This window comes from Dipodomys merriami, unplaced genomic scaffold (assembly GCF_024711535.1).
Source record: "Dipodomys merriami isolate MVZ:Mamm:240054 unplaced genomic scaffold, mDipMer1.0.p SCAF_5, whole genome shotgun sequence".
Classification (NCBI taxonomy): domain Eukaryota; kingdom Metazoa; phylum Chordata; class Mammalia; order Rodentia; family Heteromyidae; genus Dipodomys; species Dipodomys merriami.
In genome coordinates this window covers 36,233,950-36,255,567 of record NW_027206068.1, presented here as the reverse complement: position 1 = coordinate 36,255,567, position 21,618 = coordinate 36,233,950, and the positions used below count along the sequence as shown (strand labels likewise).

General features: G+C 36.4%; 1 pseudogene; it reads right to left on the bottom strand.

Annotated features, from left to right (window-relative positions):
* Positions 1-248: 248 nt before the first annotated feature.
* Positions 249-20,427, bottom strand: LOC138810192 (adenylyl cyclase-associated protein 1 pseudogene; annotated as a pseudogene).
* Positions 20,428-21,618: the final 1,191 nt, after the last annotated feature.

Sequence of the window (21,618 nt, the reverse complement as noted above, 5' to 3'; positions counted from 1 at the left end):
AGTGCAGTCCCTTAAGACCAGAATGGTGGTATGGCCGCTCTGATGTGGAGAAGCTGTACCTTCCTGCAGAAGATCAACTGCCCTGCTGTCCCACCTCAAATCTCAGCCTGAAGTATATTCAGTGAAGGCAGGTAGCTGGGCTTCTCTGAGCAGAGAAGCAGTTAAGAGCAGAACGGTAGAGGAAATCTAGAAAAGAACCGTCTTGATACAGATTTATCCCATGGTGTGAAGGGAGAGAGCAACTTGACTTATCCCGCAATTTCTGTCACTGTGGTGACCAACTTTTGCCCAGGGACTGGGAATTCATTAAAGTCACCGCCTTCTGGAGGAAAGAGAACATTCATCTCAGAAGATTTGGCACTGACTACCTCACAATCCAGAGAACTCTTGCTCAGGTAAGCATGGCAGCCATTTGTTTTGTTAATGGAAATGGTTGGCACTTTACCCATTTCCTGAACTTTGACATCTCTACTATTGATTATCTCCACAATGCCCACCACATCATCGAATACCAGACCAAGTTTCTTACAGTTATCTACTGTAATGGAGTTAATTTTGCCCTTGATTTGCAATGTTGTGTTGACATACTTGTATATGTAAACCACCTGCTTCAGCTCTGTGTCATCAATTACCAGGTTGGAATCATTCTCCTGATTTTCCACTCTCCATTTCTTGCCCTCCAATTCAAGTAGACCTGGCTCCTTCTTTGTGGCTGGTTTGGGAGATGGGCTGGTTTGGGGTTTAGGTGCAGAGAATGGTTTGGGACCACTGCGTACTGGGCCACTCTGAGCTTTCAGGGCAGGGTTCTTGTGAGTCTTCATATCATCAGATACATGCTTCTGGGTATGTGTGATGCTCTCCCCCTGATTAATCTGCATAAACAGTGCTGAGAGGGAGGCAGAGTTAGCAGAGCTTGAAGTGGTAGGGAAAGGTGAGGGAGGTGGGCCTGGTGGAGGGGGAGGAGGACCTGATCCAACAGAGGGTCCAGATGGCAATCCACTCAGTTCTTTTGCCACGGGCCCCGTTTTGTTCCAGGCCAATCCAGTGGTATGGAACTCCTTGATACATACCTGCAGCTCCGTCCATGTACTCAAGTAGGCTTTGACCCAGTCCACATGTTTCTTATCCACATCTTGGTATTCTTTGAGGACTTGGTTTGTATAAAACATTGCATTTCTTTCACATAGCGGGCAGGTTTGGGAGCTATAGCCACCCAGCCCAGGGCCTGGATTCTCTCGCTGACAGCTGACAGGTGATTGAACAACTTGCTGCCTTGGTTTTTCTCCTGAAAGGTTATCACTGCTTGGATCTGCTCTGAGATGGGTGCCAACAAATGGATAAGCTTATTATTGGCTGGATGCTGGCACTGAGATGCTGTAACTAGGAGAGCTCGTTCCAATTTAGGACCTGTACGGACCATCTCCACATGTTTCTGCACACCTCCTCCGATCTCTACTGATCTTCAAGTACTCTGCCACAGGACCAGCAAGCAGGGAGTCAAAGGCTTGCACATTTGGAGCTGTTCCTTTTGAAGGATTGTCTCCAGACCCACAGTGCATGTCAGCGGTATGGGGTACTGCCTCCAGGTGGCCCACTGCCCTCTCCAGTCTTTCTACAAGATTTTGCATATCAGCTATCACGTACCACCTGCTCAGTTCTGCAATCAGCAGCTCTCCACTTGCGGCCAGGTTAATTTCTTAAATACATTTGTCATCCAATAATTCACCTGCCAAATGTATTGGAACATAATTTTCCAGGTCAAAAACTTATGAGTATCTTTAATATTCTTTATAAATATTCATACACTCTCTCAAACGTTCTAACACAGTCTTGGAATGGAAATAGGGAAATAAATGAGAAGCATTTTAAAATTGAGAGACAGCTCTGTGGAAAGTATGTGTAGGATGGGCTTCATGGGTCTGCAGTCACATGGGGTGGGCTCTACTAAGAAGTGCCTTTCCCAAAGAGCATATTGTTATGGTATTGCATAGGTTAAGCTGAGGAGCAAAAGCAAGCTGTGGAAAAGCAGCTTTACATCAAACATAGATGAAGCCATTTTACTCCATAGTAAAAAATGAATGAGATTACATGAAAGAAAAATGACATCACAATTTCATGGAGGAATTTTACAAATATTGCCTATATGGTTTAAAATGTACTGTACATCCAAGGATTCTTTTGTTGATATTAATGACAATGATTACCTTGAAATCATATTTCAGAAATTGAGGAAAGTTTTGAGAGGTAAAAGGACTACTTGAGTCAGCAACACAGCCTGTCACTGCTCAACTTTGTTTCCTCTGGAGACTAATATAGTGCTTATCGATTGTGTTCAGTCCATCCAAGTTTCTAGATTTCTGCTTATCAGCAGCTTTCATATAATCTTTTAACATAGGAATAAGGATTATACCATACTGCCTAATTATGCTTCAAAATATATTTCAATGAGATGGAGAATAATCTGTTGGGGACCTATAACCACCTAATCTTTGATAAGAGTGCCAAAAAAATAGAATGGAAGAAAGATAGTCTCTTCAGTAAATGGTGCTGTAGAAAACTAAAATTATATCCTTATATATCACCCTCCACCAGAATCAACTCAAAATGGATCAAAGAACTCCAAGTAAAAGCAGACACCTTGAAAATATTACCAGAAGGAATAAGAGAAACTCTAGGGATCCTTGGCACAGGCTGAAATTGTCTTAATAGAAACCCAAAACCTCAACAAATCGAAGAAACATTGGACAAATGGGATTGCATGAAACTCCAGAGCTTCTGTATGGCAAAGGACATAGCTAGCAAGATCAATAGAAAGCCCATAGACTGGGAGAAGATCTTCACTAGCCATACAACAGACAAGGGTCTCATATCTAAAATATACTTAGAACTCAAAAAATTAAATCTCCCAACAACAAATACTCAAAGAAACAACCGCTCCATTAATAAGTGGGGTAAAGATTTAAAGAGAGACTTCTCTGAAGAGGAAATAATAATGGACAATAGATACATGAAGAAATGCTGAACTTCTCTGGCCACAAAAGAAATGCAAATCAAAACAACATTGAGATACCACCTCACTCCAGTTAGAATGGCTATAATCAAGAACTCTAATAACAACAGATGATGCTGGAGGGGATGTGGACAGAAGGCAACCCTACTGCATTGTTGGTGGGAATGTAAACTTGTTCAATGACTTTGGAAAGCTGTTTGGAGGTTCCTCAAAAGACTCCACATAGAGCTCCCCTATGACCCAGCAATCCCACTTTTGGGCATTTACCCAAATGATCACAAACAAGGCCGTACTAAAGCTACCAGCACAACTATGCTTATTGCAGCATTATTTACCATAGCTAAGATATGGAACCAACCCAGATGCCCCTGAGTAGATGAATGGATCAAGAAAATGTGGTATATATACACAATGGAATTCTATGCCTCCATCAGAACAACACCGCCGATTTTGTTAGGAAATGGAAAGACTTGGAAAAAATCATATTAAGTGAATTTACCCAATCTCAAAGAAATTTAGGTCCCATGGTTTCCCTTGTTTGCAATAATTCATTTCCATATAGGATAATCTTATCTGGTGAGCTGAAAAGCTCAAAAACCATGTACAAATGACCATATAAGTTGATGCTAGGTGAAATGAACCCCAAGATAAGGATACAAGAGGTCTGTCTTTATTGTTACTGTTTTAAATGTACCATGTATTTTTATTTAAAAAAAGAATAAAATCTATTCAGGAAAAAGAATATTCTGTTGGGCATTTTTTCATATAATCTAATGTCAGCAGTGGCTATTAAGCCTTGACAATATTGAGCTCATATCTGCCGCAAAGGGGCAAATTGGCAAGACTTCTGATTTTTATTGATACATATTAATTTTTATAGTGTTTTCATTATGACATTATATATTTGTATTATACCTTTTCATCATATTCTGCTACTTTGTCTTGTTAATCATAAACCATCACTCTGGTTTTTACTTACATCCACTAACTCCCTTTCAGATAGTTATAACGTGTTATGGGTCTCCAGCTTTCTTGTTCACTGATAATAACTGATGTAATGATATTAGGAAAAAAACTTCAGGTCAGGGAAGTTTTATTAGTACTAAATATTTTAAATTGATTTATAAATGGGGTTTCAATGGGGTTTAACCATTCTTTTTATAAAATGTAAATGTATTACTTGATTTTTGAAATATATCTTTTGGGAGTTCTAAAAAGTACATAATTATGTTAAAATATTCATTTTATGTATTATAAGAAGGCAGATTTGCAATATAGAATGCAAATAAAAATTGTCCCTTTGAATTTCTTTTGTATACTTCCACAAATATGTCCAAACAATCTTATATGCCAGTCCTATTTTTTTGGAGGGGGGTCATGGGGCCTGAACTCTGGGCCTGGGTGCTGTCCCTCAGCTCTTCAGCTCAAGGCTAGCACTCTACCACTTGAGCCACAGCACCACTTATGGTTTTTTTCTTTTTCCTTATGTGGTGCTGAGGAATCGAACCCGGGGCCTCAGGCATGCAAGACAAGTGCTCTACCACTGAGCCACCTTCTCAGTGCCAGTCCTATTTTTGGATCCCATAGATACAATATAGGAAACTAACTGGAGCTATTTCCAACCACATGTGGCTTGCATATTTTGGAGTGTCAGGGAGAAGCAATAACATACACATGCATGCAAACACATGAAGGAAATGAAAATTGATGAAAAATATAGAACTAAATGTCAAATTTAAACAGAACTAAAATCAGTTTCTACAAGAAGTAATTTTAAGCAATGTAGGAACTCAAGTATAAATACAAGAACTAATGTATAAAATATAAGTATAAAATACCAGAAACTAATAGTAGTAAAATCCATTTATAAGTATCTTCTTTCAAAGTGTTTTTCCTTGTATTTATGGCAGTAACTTGAAGATGACTTGTAGTCTGATATAAAGAAATAGTCTACATATATGTATAAGGCTCTATATAAAGTATACATAACATATAAACTATACATGTAGTCTCTATACATAAAATATGAGTATATGTATGTATATATGTATATATATGTATACATATATATATACTGATTTATTATATAAGCTGATTTTCTATTGACTCTAATAGGCTAACATTTGAGTCATTTTCTTTATTTTATTGGACCTAGAGCTTGAACTCTGGGCCTGGGAACTGTCCCTACGCTCTTCAGCTCAAGGTGAGCGATCTACCATTTGAGCCATAGCCACCACTTAAAGTTTTCTGGTGGAGATATGAGTTTCATGGGATTTACTGCCTGGGCTGGCTTTGAACCACGTTCCTAAGATCTCAGCCTCCTGAGTATCTAGGGTTCCAGGTATGAGCCACGGGCACCCATCTAAATATAATGTTTTAGGTTTTCCAAATCTGAGAATTACATGCTCTAGAGAATGTGACAGGAGGGCTGGGATGTAGCTCAGTGGCAAAGCGCTTGGCTAGCAAGCGCAACGTCCTGGGTTCAATCCCCAGTACCAAAAAAAAAAAAAAAGGAATGTGACAGGAAATTACATGAAAAATGATTGTGTGTGTGTGTGTGTGTGTGTGTGTGTGTGTGTGTGTGTGTGTGTGTGTGTGTGTGCTGTTGTAGGGCTTGAACTCAGGGACTGTCCCTGAGGTTTTTCACTCAAGGATAGCTCTCTACTACTTGAATCTTAGCTCCACTTCCAGCTTTTGGAGAGGGTTTCTGGGACTTTGTTGTTCCACAATGTCTTCAAATCATGATCATCAGATCTCAGCCTCCTGGATAGCTAGGATTACAGGCATGAGCCACCAGTGCCAGGCATAAAATTGACTTTAAAAATGGAAAACTGCAAGCCAGGTGCCAGGTGCCAGGTGCCAGTGGCTCATATCTGTAATCCTAGCTACTCAGGATGGGGTGCAGCTGGGATCTGAGAATGAGACTGAAAGCCAGCCCAGCAAGGAAAGTCCATGAGACTATTTCTGTGTTTCTTTCTTTCTCTTTCTTTCTTTCTTTCTTTCTTTCTTTCTTTCTTTCTTTCTTTCTTTCTTTCTTTCAATCTTTCTTTCTTTCTTTCTTTCAATCTTTCTTTCTTTCTTTCTTTCTTTCTTTCTTTCTTTCTTTCTTTCTTTCTTTCTTTCTATCTTCTTTCTTTCTTTCCCTCTTTTGTTCATTCTTTCAATCTTTCTTTTTCTTTCTTTTTTCCTTTCCTTCTTTCCCTCTTTTGTTCATTCTTTCAATCTTTCTTTTTCTTTCTTTCTTTCCTTTCCCTCCCTCCCTCCTTCCCTCCCTCCTTCCCTCTCTCCCTCCCTTCCTTCCTTCCTTCCTTCCTTCCTTCCCTCCTTCCTTCCTTCCTTCCTTCCTTCCTTCCTTCCTTCTTTCTTTCTTTCTTTCTCTTAGTTTCCCTGAGCTTTTCTTGCTGAAGGCTAGTCCTCTACCATTTGAACCACAGTAGCTGTACTTCTATGGTTTTGTTGTTGTTGTTGTTTATTTGTTTGCTTGTTTTGGTTTGCCTGTTTTTTTATGGTTAATTGGCAATAAGAGTTTCAGGGACTTTCCTACCTGGCTGGCTTTGAACCACAATCTTCAGATTTCAGCCACCTAAGTAGCTAAGATTACAGTATGAACCATCAGTGTCCAGTTTACCATACCTACTTAAAGAAGCAAAACAAAACAAAACAAAAACCAACTTTGGATAGACCTGTACTTTGAGAAAAAAAATCTAAAAATCATTTTATCTATCAAAGGAAATATACATGCTTATTATTAGGTTTTAATTTTAAACACTAGCACACTAACTCTTTTTTCATGATTTGCCTGAGTTATTTTAGGGGATTGGCTTCATATCTTTAAATTCTAGATATAAACCTAGATATAAACAATATTAAAATCCATGCTCATAATTCTCATGCAAATATTTTGTACTTTGACACTAACAGTTTATACCTAAAATGAAAAGTTTTGCTCTGAAAAATTTAAAATTTATACTAATGAAACATCATACTTTTTCAAATTGCCCTTTTTCATTCAACATTTTGTTATAGAAGTGATGCATTTAAGTGGTACTTATTTGTATTCTGTTGCATTAATTTTAAACATTTGTGATTAAGCATTTAGTTTCTAGATAAACCACATAGAAAGGCATTCTAACACATGATGCAATCCATCTTATTATATCTCAAGGTGAGGGAAAGTGAGAAAAGAGCTGAAATGACTACCACTTCATTTTTCTGTCTTTTCTGATGAAATTTTTAGGAATCACTTCTTTTCTGCTATCATTCTATTTTATTTAAGGATGGTTAAGATATGAATCCAATTACTATAAGTTGTAGCTAGTTATATCCAGGATTTAATTTGTTTTCTGGACTCAAATTTCAATGTAGTTTGTAGTCTACCTGTCAGCAGTGCACAGTACATTTGGTTATAACCGTGTAATTCAAATCAGGTCTATCCAGTCACAAGGTTATCTATTAATGTTTTAGGTACTCTGTGACTCTGTAACTCAAGTATAATTCTTTAGCATGAAGAGTATTTAGTATAACATACTTTATGATCACAGCATAGAGCATCACCACATTGGGAGAACATTAAAATGATTCTGTTCCTGACATAATTGCATAGCATTATCAATGGATTTTATCTATAGTGATAATAAAAAAACATCATAATTGATTTGTTCTTATTCCCATTCTACAGAAATAAATATGATTACTATTTTCAGGTTTAGGATTCCACAAAAATCTAAGCTGTTTTGATACCTTGGTTACTGTGAACATTGCTGCAATAAACATGAGTGTGCAGATTGCTTTGTTGTATCCTACCATGTAATCTTTTGGATAAATGCCCAAGACTGATAGCATTGGATCTTAGATTCAATCTATGTTTAGGTTTTTTTGAGGAATATCAGGAAGATAAACCATAGGATAGAAGGAGGAGGCTGATGGGTAGCAAAAGGAATGGGGAATACATGTAGTCATAATACTCAATGTATGTATGTGAAAAAGAAAAGGGGGAAAAACTTGGAATAACTCAGGATGAGGGGAGAGTGTGGGGAAAATGATAGAGAGAATAACTCTGATTGAGATGCAACAGACACAAAGACATTCTGAATTTTAACTCCCATACACAACTATTTGAAGATTAAATTAACAAAAAAATTAAAAAAACTTTCAAAATAGTTGAATTTAAGTAATTTCAGATTCTTAGCCTCTAGTGAAGACAACCATACAAATAGGTCATGAACCACTTATTAAAAATGTGATTCACTTTTTTTAGAAAAGCAACTAAAAATGGCTATTGATAAAGTTAGATTTATGTACTATTTCAAGATCGAAAAACAATGTAATTTGTAATTCAACAAAGTTTGAAGCTACATAGCCTGAAAGATCATAATTTGTCTGGAGTAATAAGATGTTTATGAGAAACATATGAATGTGAAGACTTTTTAGTAGAGTTTATATACTTTTATAAAAGCAATTTTTTGTTGATCATCTCTACTTTTACTACTAATAACAAGGAATTGTTTGGTACTGTTTCCCTTTCTTATTCTCTATTTAATCACAAGAGAAATTATGATAGAAATTTGTTGCTCTACTTACCAAAGCTGAGGAAAGTTCTTGGGTGAATGTAAGGTTTTTAATTTAATGAAACTGTTTTTAAAAGGAAATAAAGTATTGCTTAATTCTAAATACAGCAGAAAGGATTCTTCTAGGATCTGATACAGTATATAAATATGGACCAAGTTGAAAAAGTCAAAATTAAATGTAGATTTGAAAGACATAATGTTTGGAAAAACTTACTCTAGAAGCTAGAGGACACATTTGTTCCATATCTTTAAATACACTTAAAAAACTGTCATCGTTAAGTAGTTCTACAAAGGGTTTGCCATTTAACAAAGCAGATTACAAATATACATTGATCAATGTCACCCTGGTCAACATTCTCACACATCCCTCCCCCACACACCTTTTCTCACTCTTCTTAATTATGTAGGGTATATAGTGGATTCTTGACTGCAGTCTCCTCTTGTCCTTTCCATTTATCCCATTATCCCCATCCAATCCTTTTTGAGTACCCACTTCCTGGTGTTTTGTTTTGCCATACTTTGACTTCGCCTTTCTAAGGAATTACATTATTTGAGTTTTTATTTGTTAATAATGTTTATGTACTTTCATATTTACTTACAAGTTTATAAGCTAAATCCAGTTTCCACATATAAGGTAAAACATGCATCTTTGTCGTTTTTGGGCCTGACTTACTGCACTTACCATTATTTTTCCTAGATCTTCCCATTTCTTTACAAATGGTACAATATCATTCTTTCCCTTGGATGAGTAAAATTTCATATTGTCTTGACATTAGTATTTATTCAGCTATCTAATCCTACTATCAAAGACATGATTGTTCCCAGGACTGTATTATTGTGCAATTGCCAGGACTCAACCAACCATAGGTGAAATGAAGAGTGATAGCTGACACTTTTTAGAGTACAGCAACAACAGAACAACAATTTGTAAATGGACACAGGTACCAAAGTACAGCATTGAAGGTTTGTGTTAAATATGGGAAACATTTCATTACAAAACAGGTAATACCATTGTCTCAAATTCTAGTCTCAAGATTTTGTTATTCTAAATTGGAAATACCAGTTGTCAGAGCATACACTTCATATTTCTAAAAATTGACGTTAATTAGGTTGAAGACATTTCTTCATTGACAGTTTTGAACTTTTTGTTAACCATGAAATTTAATTTCATGAATATAAAGCAGTATAAAATTATATTCTTTTTATAGAATTAATTTTATTTCCTTTTGAAGTTTTTTTAAAAATAATGTTCATATATACACTTCTACCAAATACCATTCTCTAATGTAAGAAATCTGAGGTCAAAATCATGCTTACTTTTATCTCTTCAGCAGTTTGTATCAGATAGTATACATATATATATATACATATATGGAGATTATATAATATTTGAAAGGGTCTTCTGGTATATAAGAATTACTTTAAATCTTATGCAAAGAAGAGAGTATGTTTTTAGTGTTAAGTACAATTTAAAATTAGATTTAGTTTAAATTATTACCATTTAATAGACTTAGATTAAAAACTAAAGTCAATTTTTGACCAGAATAATAAAATTTGATCCTTTTATACATGGTTTAAATGATGTCTTTTAAACATTTAGCATTTTTCTTTTTTTTTTCTTTTTTGGGTCTGGTCGTGGGGCCTGAACTCTGGGCCTGGGCGCTGTCCCTCAGTTCTTCAGCTCAAGGCTAGCGTTCTACCACTTGAGCCATAGTGCCACTTCTGGCTTTTTTTTCTTTTTGCTTATGTGGTGCTGGGGAATCGTACCCAGGGCCTCAGGCATGCAAGGCAAGCGCTCTACCACTGAGCCACCTTCCCCGCCCCAACATTTAGCATTTTTCTTAAAGTCCTGTTGCATGTAGTAATAGAGAAAAAACACAGTTTCTGTCCTCAAGGAGATTTTAATCTATTCAAGGACACCAGATGATATGTAAAACTTGAGATAAAAACAAATGAAAATAAAATCAGGTGTTAGAATGTGTGGTGAAGAGCAGATGGAAATGCAAGTGCTTTCTCTCTCTCTCTATATATATATTATATATATATATTTATACATATCTTAAATGTCATGGTACAAGTCAGGAAGCCAGATGCAACCAATATTTTATTAGAATCGAGCTGGTATTTGTGCTTTTTATGACCACAGATAGTTTAGCTCCCAAATGATTTTAATGCCTTTTTAAATCAAGAAAGATTATGATGATTCATGTACCTCTTTGATGAGCTTCTTTAAAAATTATTTATACTGTTATTTGAATAGCAAATATAAATTTGAACCAGGAGTTCTTCACATAGTAAAATCTTTATAATTCTTCAATTTTTAGGACTAAATATTAGTGAGGGGGAATCAAAAGCCTCAGACCCACTTCTCATTTTATTTATATGCTAGCGAATTAATAATTCTTAAATAAGTACTCCTAAGTTACAGATGTCTGTCTGGAAATACTTCCTAATGAATTATTCTTCCAATTATGAAACCTTATGAAAAATGCAAAACTACAGGACTATAGATCAGTGGTAACTGAAGACTGAGAAATGAATAAGCAAAGTATAGGAAATTTTAGAAGAGTGAGACCATTGTGCTTGATTCTTTACTGATGAATAAGCTATATGCTTGTTAGTATTGTCCAGTAAAATTTTACATTCTCTGGAAGTGCATGCTATACACAGGTTTTGGTAGCCACTTTCCACAGTATTGTGTGCCTTGGATAAGAACTAGTGGTTACTACATACATAAAGAGTTTAATTACTGAAGACTGGATTTACAATTTTCTAAAATTTTAATATTTTTTAAAAACTTGACTATTTTACCTTTATGATGAACTTATTTCTTCTTTTCAACATATATTTGTTGTTTAAGGATATCTCAGTATATTGACTAGACTGATATTTAACTAGTAGGCTCAATGATCTGCCTATTTCTGTTTCTTGGGTACCTGAAAATAACAGGCACACACAGCACTTGCTTTATAACAACTTTTTAGCACATATTCACAAATGTTGACATAAATGAATTGAACAGATTCTTCCATGACTCTGTAATATACTTATGTGTGTGTGAGAGAGAGTGCAAGAGAGAGAGAGAGAGAGAGAGAGAGAGAGAGAGAGAGAGAGAGAGAGAGAGAGAGAGAGAGAGAGAGAGAGAGAGAGAGAGAGAGAGAGAGAGAGAGAGAGAGAGAGAGCGCAAGTGAGCAAGCTGGGGAACAAACCCAGGACTTCAGCATGTAGGATAAGTGAGACACATCTCAAGCCCATTTTTCAGAAAGTTTATTTACACTGCAAGTCAATTGAGCTTCTTTGGCTCATGGCTAGTGCTCTACCAACTGAACCCCAGCACCACTTCCAGCCTTTTCTGAGTAGTTTATTGGAGATAAAGTTCTCGTGGACTTTCCCACCTGGCCTGCCTTTGCACCTCAGTCCTCAGATCTCAGCCTCCTGAGTAGCTATGATTACAGGCATGAGCCATTGGTGCCCAGGTTTAAACCAAGTTTTTGAAATGTAAGTGTTTGTAGATGGTAATATAGAAGGGAAAGAGAAAATATGAGAGGAAAGATAGGCATCACTCAAGTTATTTGTGTAAGGTGGGGAAATAATTAAATATATGTTTATCATTTCTTTCAATGGTTGCATTTTGATTTATTTTAAATTTTTGGTTTTGCAAATGTTTGTACTTTAGGTGGAACTTGGAATAGAGGAGGCTAATAATTCCTTTCACATTCCACTGTTATGAAGAGAAACTTTCCAGAACTTCAATTTCTCAGAGAAAGTGATAAAATTAAAACCCACATAAAGGATACATACTCAAGTGATACTTTTCAGACACTTACTCAAAATACATTTTTCCTATTCTGGGACTTGAATTCTGAGCCTGGACTTTGTCCCTGAGCTTTTTTTGCTTAAGGATAGCCTTCTACTTTTTGAGCCACAGTGGCCACTTGTATTTTTTCTGAGTAGTTAGTAGAAGAGAAGAGTCTCTAGGACTTTCCAGCCTTGGTTTGAATGGTGATCCACAGATCTTAGCCTCCTGAGTAAGTAGGATTACAAATGTGAGCACCAGTGCCCAGCTTATCTAGAACATTTTCTTTGACCATAGATCACACAATAAACTCTGATCAAACTCTTCACTGAAATTCCAAGGGTATGTTTTATACATAGACAAACATTAAGAAGGTGAAGGCTTTGGGCTGGGAAGGTAGCTCAGTGGTAGAGCGCTTGTCTTGCATGCCTAAGGCCCTGAGTTTGATTCCTCAGCACCACATAAGGAAAAAGAAAAAAGCCGGAAGTGGCACTGTGGCTCAAGTGTAGAGCGCTAGCCTTGAGCTGAAGAACTGAGGGACAGTGCCCAGGCCCAGAGTTCAAACCCCTCAACCGAACCCCCCCAAAAAAAGAAGGTGAAGGCTTTGCTATCCTTGTGCTAGTTATTTTCCCTGGCTGTACTGATTTTTTCCTCTCTTTTTAAAAAATTTTATTTTATTGTAAAGATGCTGTACAGAAGGGTTACAGTTATATGAGTAAGGTGATGAGTACATTTCTTGGGTACTGATAGTTTTGATGAAACTTTTTCCCTATCACCTGTTCTTGTTCTTATTGTTAATTCAGTGTACATACTGGCAAGGTATTTAGCCTCCCTGAAATCCATACTTACTATTTTTTAAATTAAATGCCTTTTCTCTAATAAAAAAATAATCATTTGTTATTCTTCCATCAGAAAAAATGATATTGCTCCATTCATAAGGAAATGGAAAGACTTGTGGAAAATTATGTTAAATGAAATAAGCACTGGTCTTTAAACATTCACACAGTCAGACCAAAGGAGGATATTCTTAGAAGAGGATTACAAAGGCTCAAAATGATATCTATCAAAATAAACTCCAAGAAATGGAAACAAGATGTGTTTATTTTACTTTTTGTGATTTTTGTTTTGTTTTCCCTATTTTGAGGCTGTCTTTTATTTCTGTACGTTTTGTCTAGTATGTAAGTTTATCTGTTTCGGGGAGAGTAAGGGGAAGCAGAGAAATAATGAGACAAAGGGTGTACTAATTTAACAGTGATACTACACATTATGCTGAAAATGAACTATACAACTCATGGGGAGAGGGGAAAAAAACTGGGAGAAAATAATAGAATAGGTGACATTGTTCTGGGAATGCTTAGTGGTAGAGTGCTTGCCTAGAATGCATGAAGCCCTGGGTTCAATTTCTCAGTACCACATGAACAGAAAAAGCTGGAAGTGGGTCTGTGGCTCAAAGTGGTAAAGTGGCCTTGAGCAAAAGCAACTCAGGGACAGTGCCCAGACCCTGAGTTCAAACCCTGGGACTGGGAAAAAAAAAGAAAGAACGAAAGAAAGAAAGGAAGAAAGGAAAGAAGGAAGGGAGGAAGGAAGGAAGGAAGGAAGGAAGGAAGGAAGGAAGGAAGGAAGGAAGGAAGGAAAAGAAAGAAAGAAAGAAAGAAAGAAAGAAAGAAAGAAAGAAAGAAAGAAAGAAAGAAAGAAAGAAAGAAAGAAAGAAAGGAAAGAAATGTACTTATTACCTGATATAAGTAGTTAACCAATTTTGCCAGCACCATTTACTGAAGAGGCTCTTTCTTCCATTCTATTTTTTTAGTTCCCTTATAGTAGATTAGATGGCTATAGGTCTTTAGGTTCATTTCTGGGTTTTCAATTATATTCCATTGGTCCTGAGGTCTGTTCTTGTGCCAGTACCAAGCTGTTTTGATTACTATGGATTGTAACTGTAAACCCTCTGTTCATCACCTGTACAACAAAAACAAATTTTAAAAAGTCATTTGAACTTGATTTGTTGAAATAAATTTTGTGAAATTTTAATGCTTTATAGTTGTGTTATGAATGTGGTTTTACCATTTATTTTTTACTTTGTTCATTTATAGATAATACCATGAGACTCTGGCAAGCTAATTAAACTCAGGTCATATAAAATTAGGAGCTTGCTTTTTACACAGCTATTGGGAAAATGAAAAGTGACCAAAAACAGTCATGGGACATGAGGTTTTCTAAATAATCCCTCTGTCATTTTTCAAATTGCTGCCAAGTGACTTCTAAAGAGGCAGAAACAAACATTAATGTTAATGGTGACTTAAATATTGTTCAAAAAAGAGGGAAAAGATCACATGGTTTTGGTTGGGGAAAAAAGGAAGAAGAGCCACTGATAATATCTACCAGTTGGTATATTTCTCTCCTCTATGTACTGGTACCACATCGAAGATGAGGTAGCATTGACTTTACTGAAAATAGGCTCTTAGAATAAAAACTGAGTTTCATTAATTGTTTTGTATAATGAATTTATTAAATTATATGAGTTTTTGGCCATTGCTAATAAAAGAAGATCCATCATAATCTTCTTATCATATGAATAAAAACCCTACAGCCTTGATTTTTATTGATGATAGCAATCATTAACCCTGGTAATGTGATGTTTAAATAATTTATATAAAAGCAAAATGCAAGAAAAACAAACTTAGACACCTGATGGAATTATTCACATGATTGTCTATAGCACAATTTTTCTTTTATTTTTATTAAATTTATTTTGAGTTCATACTATAAATCATATGATTTGGTAAAATCACAAAATTGTTCATTTTAATGAGAAATAGGTGGTGTATCAATACAAGTAAAGTGAAGTAATGTATGACTCTGCCTTTATGTATCTACCTACTCATACATAATTGTTTCTTCCAGTTTTCAAGAAAGCTATAGTGTGCTCTCTTATCTACAGTCCCTGTGCTGTTCAATAGAGCAGAGAACCTGTTCCTAACTACCACTTAGTAACCATTGACCAAACTTTCCCCTATCCCTTCTCTCTTGCTAATCTCCTCTACCTATAACACTATACTTAGTCTCACTTTTTCTTTACATTTCTCACATTTATGTAAGTCTAGATTTCATAGAACAAAAGATCTTATTGTGGAAGGTATTCTTTAATTTTAATGAGACCAAAGCTTTTATATTTCTTATTGGTTTAGAATTTCATAAATTTCACTTTATATAAAAATCCATTTTGAACCATGTTGTCACAAATAACAGGATTCCAGGCATTTTTGGCTGAATATCATTCCCTTGTGTATATGTATTTTCTAAGGAGAAAACAGCATATGCTAATACTAAGATAAATGATACTAAGACAAATGAAAAAGCTACTTCCATTTATTCCTGCTCAACTATTTTTGTTTTACCATTAACCTTTCCATTAACCATTTTTTAAACTTTTTTTAGGTCAATAATTTTGTACTTCAGAAATATGGGTGCTATAATAATAACAGTGATCAACTAGATTTTGAAAAGAAAGAACTTTCATGTATCCTCCACTACTGTGGATTTCCATCTTTGCTATCTTAGGGTCTGCACAGGGACACCTCCCTCCCTCTTGGCTAAGTTCCCACCCAGTATCTGTTACCTAGGTAACTGGCAGACCTGGAAGCAGTCACCTTCCCCTTGTGCTAGGTCACATCCTGGGTCATCTCTGGTCACATGCCTCCCATCTGACCTTAGGAGGGTCCCAGACACTGAGGTCACATCCGGATCTTGTGTGGCCACACCTTTTCCCCACCTGGCCACCCCTCTTCCTGTCCCTGGCCTAGATAATTCCTGGCCCAGCGATGGGCCCCCCTTCCTTTTCAGCCATGCCTCTCCACCATGCATGGCAGGGGCAGTAGTTTGGTAAATAAACTTCTTTTCCTGCCTGAATAGTATGTGATGTTCTCTTTATCAGCTGCTTAATGAAACCTACCTATTTAATGTATCTTACACTATCACTACAGAATAGTGACCTACCATTAATTCTAGTCTTCAGAAGAAAGCCACAACTGGACTTTCTGCTACCTGTTTTTCTTTTACTATTATTGGTTATCTAGTGGCTTTTGAAAATTCTGCAGTCTCATACCTTTTGAGTAGTCTGATCGCAAAATCTTTATTTCCTCCTACAAACTAACATCTAAATCAAGTTTAGTTGCTTAAACCTGTTCAATCTCAGATACAGAAGAGGGAGATAAGAAAAATCAAGCTCTAAACATGCCCCCAGGCAAAGTTAATGAGAAATTGTCTCAATAACAAAATGCCAACAAAATGTCTGGGCCTGTAGCTCAAGTGGTAGACTGTGATCCTGGTTTTAATATCCACAACCAATAACTACTTGTAGAAAACTAAAGCTAGATCCTCATATATCACCCTGCACCAGAATCAACTCCAAATGGATCAAAGACCTCGGAGTCAAAACAGACTCTCTGAAAACATTACAGGATGGAATAGGAGAAACACTAGGTCTCCTTGGCACAGGCCGAAATTTTCTTAATAGAGACCCAAATCAAATCAAAGAAAGGTTAGACAAATGGGATTGGCTGAAAATGCAGAGCTTCTGCATGGCAAAGGACATAGCTAGCAAGATCAATAGAAAGCCCACGGATTGGGAGAAGATCTTCACTATCCATACAATGGACAAGGGTCTCATATCTAAACTATACCTGGAACTCAAAAAATTAAATCCCCCAACAACAAATCCTCAAAGAAACAACTGCCCAATAAATAAGTGGTTTAAAGACTTAAAGATAAGAAACTTCTCTGAGGAGGAAAGAAGGATGGCCAATAGACACATGAAGAAATACTCAACCTCCCTAGCCATAAAATAAATGCAAATCAAAACAACATTGAGATATCACCTCACTCCAGTTAGAATGGCTATAATCAAGAACTCTAATAACAACAGATGTTGGAGAGGATGTGGACAGAAAGGAACTTTACTGCATTGTTGGTGGGAGTGTAAACTTGTTCAAGCACTTTGGAAAGTAGTATGGAGGTTCCTCAAAAGACTCCACATAGAGCTCCCCTATGACCCAGCAATCCCACTTTTGGGCATTTACCCGAATGATCACAAACAAGACCATACTAAAGCTACCAGCACAACTATGTTTATTGCAGCATTATTTACTACAGCTAAGATATGGAACCAACCCAGATGCCCCTCAGTAGATGAATGGATCAAGAAAATGTGGTATATATACACAATGGAATTCTATGCCTCCATCAGAAAGAATGACATTGCCCCATTTGTTAGGAAATGGAAAGCCTTGGAAAAATTATATTAAGTGAAGTAAGCCAGGCCCAAAGACACATAGGTCCCATGGTTTCCCTTATTTGCAATAACTAGTATATGTCTGAGACAAGCAGAAAAAGGTCAGATAACTGGGTGTTAGGTGAAATGAACCCCAAGATAAATATTCAAATGTTTTTTCTTTCTTGCGATTGTTTCTAACATATTCATAAGATGATTTCTTTGTTGCTTTGTATGTCCCTCCCCCATGGTATAACCCCTGCATTCACTGTATTTGATGTTGATATAATTTGTGGAGGAGAAGAGACAAAAACAAATCATTTACATAGGGATACAGGTGGACCATTGCAACAATGAGATGTACAAGTCATTATGTCAAAAAACGAACTTTACAACTTTGGCGGGGTAAGGGGATGGGAAGGGATGGGAAGGGGAAACAAAGGAGGAGGCAACAATGCTTGATAAGAAATGTACTCATTATCTTGCCCATGTAATTGTAACTCCTCTGTTATGGTATTTTCACAATAAAAAAATTAACAAAGGATGAAAAAAATATCTACAACCAAAAGAAGAAAATAAAACCAAACCAAAAAAAAAAAGCATTTCCCAAGCCTTTTGACCCCGTCTGGTACTAAGAACAGGCATGTCAGACATTTTCAGTATTTTTACTTTCTTTAGCACCCACAATTGTTTTCTCCTGGATTCTAAGAGCTACTCTTGCACTGAGCCAGTCTGCTAAATTCTGTTTGAGAATGTAACCCTAAGTCTGTGACTTTTTTTTGTTTAAGCAATTTGCAATTCTGCCCAGAATGTTGCCCATCACTAGATTAACTATTATCAACATTGTTGCAGTTGTTACTTCCAATATATGTTACCTCATTCTTGTGCCTCCTTCGCAATGCAACTCCTTTGCCTGGTTACCAAAATTGTTGCCTAATTGCAGATTCTGCCCATTCTTGTGCTTACAGTTATGTTTTCCACCTATTTCTACATACTTTCCCCTTATTTAAGGTCTTGTCTATTATTGATAGCATTAAAAAGCAAAGTAGGAGGAATCAGTGGGAGGAATCAGTATAAATGCTCTATTTTTAATAGCTAAATGATAAACAAGGTTGTTGATTGAGAAGACTTTGAAAAAGACATTGAAATCTTAATTTATAGAAATGACTCTCTTAAAATGGGTATAGATTCTATTGGTTTTACATGAAAAGAAAAGATTCACTAATTGAAAACCATAACTTGAATGTATAGTAAAATGAAGAATTTTCTTTGGAATAAATGGAATAGTGAGAGAAGAAATGAGTAAAATATAGAGAAATCTATGAATGAGAATTTACTATTGATGATATTGAATAGAAATATTGACCTGGTACAAAAGAATTTGTTTGTTTTGGAATGTTATAAGAATAAAGGAGTTTTCCAATTAAGAAAGTGTTATTGCCAGGAATTTAAAGATGTATGTTACAGACGAGTGTTTAAAGGCAGATCCAAGCACTAGCCTCCAAATTTTAACTTCTTTACTGCTAAGAATTTGAACTGAATGTGTCTCAATACAACAATGTATTATATTCACAAACCTCACAGAGATGTGATAGGACTCAAAGAGGACTTTGTGCCTGTTGAAATGCTTTATCATTTCAAATATCATTTTGCAAAATGCTTGTAAATAATGTAATTTTCCATTTTAAAATACAAAGTCACTTCTTTAAGTTTATCTTTTTTGTTTTGACAAAAAAAAGTAATTTTATGAGCTAGGTGCCAGTGGCTCATGCCTGCAATCCTAGCTACTCATGAGGCTGAGATCTGAGGATCACAGCTCAAAGCCAGCAGGAGCAGGAAAGTCCATGAGACTCACATCTCCAAGAAACCACCAGAAAACCAGAAGTGGTGCTGTGGCTCAAAGTGGAGGAGCACTAGCTTTGGGCTTAAGAGCTCAGGAACAGTGCCCAGGCCCTGAGTTCAAGTTCCACAACCACAAAAATAAAAAAAGTAATTTTAAACATGTGCTCTAAAATAAAACAGTTAACTTTTCTTTTTTACTGACTGGTGTTTCCTACAACAATGCTCATAACCTTGTATACAAAAACAGGCCATTTAAATGGAGATAAAAATGGTAAACACGTTGGGATTTGTGAAATCTACTCATATTTTTATATCTAGTTTTCTGTACTCTAACAATATATTAAAAAACAACAGCTGACTATCCCTCAAATAATTTGACAAAGACACTCTGAAGTAGAATTAGTTTCAACATTTCAAGTTGTTTGTTGACTTTGAAACAAAATATGTCGTCTGATAGTATAAATGAATTATTTTTCCTAACCTTATAACAACAGTGTAATATTGTTGTTCCCCAAACCAAAAGAATTTGTGATCAAATTAGAATTAGAATTATATGGAGAAACATAACCCAGGATTATTTCAGGAAAACATGAATTCAGAGTTACTCTAATTATTAAACACTCTATTAGCAGTTTTTTCATATATTCATTTAATTTTAGCATATTTGTTAACTTTTCTTTTTAGGATTCTCTCTGTCTCTCTGTCTCTCTGTCTCTCTGTCTCTCTGTCTCTCTCTGTCTCTGTCTCTGTCTCTCTCTCTCTCTCTCTCTCTCTCTCTCTCTCTCTCTGTCTCTCTCTCTTTCTCATTTACTCCCTCATCCTTCCTCGCACTCACTTCCCTCCCGCAAGTTGTACAGTTCATTTCCAACACAGTGTCATGTGAGTATCATTGTTGCACTGGTTTACCTTTGTCCTTTGTCTCACTGTCTCTGAAAAGCTCCCTCATTGATATCTTTTTCCCCTCTTTGGAGCTTGAATGCTACAGCCTAGTTGAATTATAGCTTGTGGATTGTAAAGCTATATGGATCACTGTTTTGTATAATTTGAGTTTATCACATTTTATCAAACAGAGATTAGCTATCAAATGGCATGCAACACTGGATTTGTGCATTTTGAACAAACTGCTTAACCCACCTAAAGACAGATGATATGGTATACTCATAGCACAGATATGGAACTTCCTATTTGGCAGTTGCATGCACTGATTCTGATCAGATACTAGTGACAAAATGTCTGACCTATGGCAAATCCATTCAAGTGATACTGAATTTTCCACAAGCAGACATGGCAGAAGTTATGATATTGGCATCTACCACCCCTTGTCTGCAAGCTCTGGATCCCCTGACGGAGCAGCAGTATATCCGTCAGCCAGCTCTGTCTGTGTCTTTAGGCACTGTTCCCAACTCTGTGACCTCCCAGTCCTGACTTTAACAACTTAACCCCTAAGGAAGATACACAATGTTCTTTGAATATGCTGTTTGCAATTGAATGCCTGGATTCAGGTTCTAAATTGTTATCTCTCTCTCTCTCTCTCTCTCTCTCTCTCTCTCTCTTTCTCTCTCTCTCTCTCTCTCTCTTGTGTGTGTGTGTGTGTGTGTGTGTGTGTGTGTGTTGGTCTGTGTTGGTCCTGAGGCTTGAACTCAGATCCTGGGCTCTGTCACTGAGCTTTTGTGTCAAAGCTATCACTTTATCACCTGAGCCACAGCTCCATTTTGGCATTTTTATTTTTTACAAAAATAAAGGGTTTTCTTTTTGTTTTGTATGGATTTTTATTTTATTTTATTATATATTGTTATTGTAAAGGTGATATACAGAGGGGTTACAGTTACATAAGTAAAGGTGATATACAGAAGTGTTATAGTTACATAAGTCAAGTAATGAGGAGAGTTTTTTTTTTTAATAGTGTTATCATTTCCCTAGCTTTCTCCCAGATTTTCCCTCCCATCACCACCCACAATTTATGTGGTTATTACTGTTTTTCTTTTTGTCTGTCATGGGGCCTGAACTCTGGGTCTGGGCACCGACTCTCACCTCTTTAGCTCAAGGCTAGTAGTGCTCTACCACTTGAGCCACAACACCATTTCAAGGTTTTTCTGCTTATGTGGTGCTGAGGAATTGAACCCAGGGCCACATGCAT